Here is a 370-nt window from a genome sequence, read left to right on the forward strand (position 1 = left end):
TGGGGGGGGGGGCGGTTCTTGGTATATGCATTTTTTTGTTCGTATTTTCTTTATGTTTGTATTTTTCTCTCCTTTTGTTTGTCGATTGTTGTCTTTGCCTCTCTTATATCTTTTCCTTTGTTATTCTTGCTCTGCCCTGTTCTCGATTTTCGCTCCTCTTTTTTTCATCTCTCCAATCCCGCCATTCATTCGTCTTTCTTCCCACTTCTATTCCATCTTTCTTTTATCTTTTTTCTCGTATTTTTCATATATCTGATTTTCATCGCCTTTTATTTCACTTTTTCCTTTTTTCGTATGTCACTTCTTCCATCCTTCACCTGCTCTATTTTCTTGCTTTCTTATCAATTCTCTTTTCTTTCTGAATTTTGTT

Source organism: Penaeus monodon, chromosome 27 (assembly GCF_015228065.2).
Source record: "Penaeus monodon isolate SGIC_2016 chromosome 27, NSTDA_Pmon_1, whole genome shotgun sequence".
Taxonomy (NCBI): Eukaryota; Metazoa; Arthropoda; class Malacostraca; order Decapoda; family Penaeidae; genus Penaeus; species Penaeus monodon.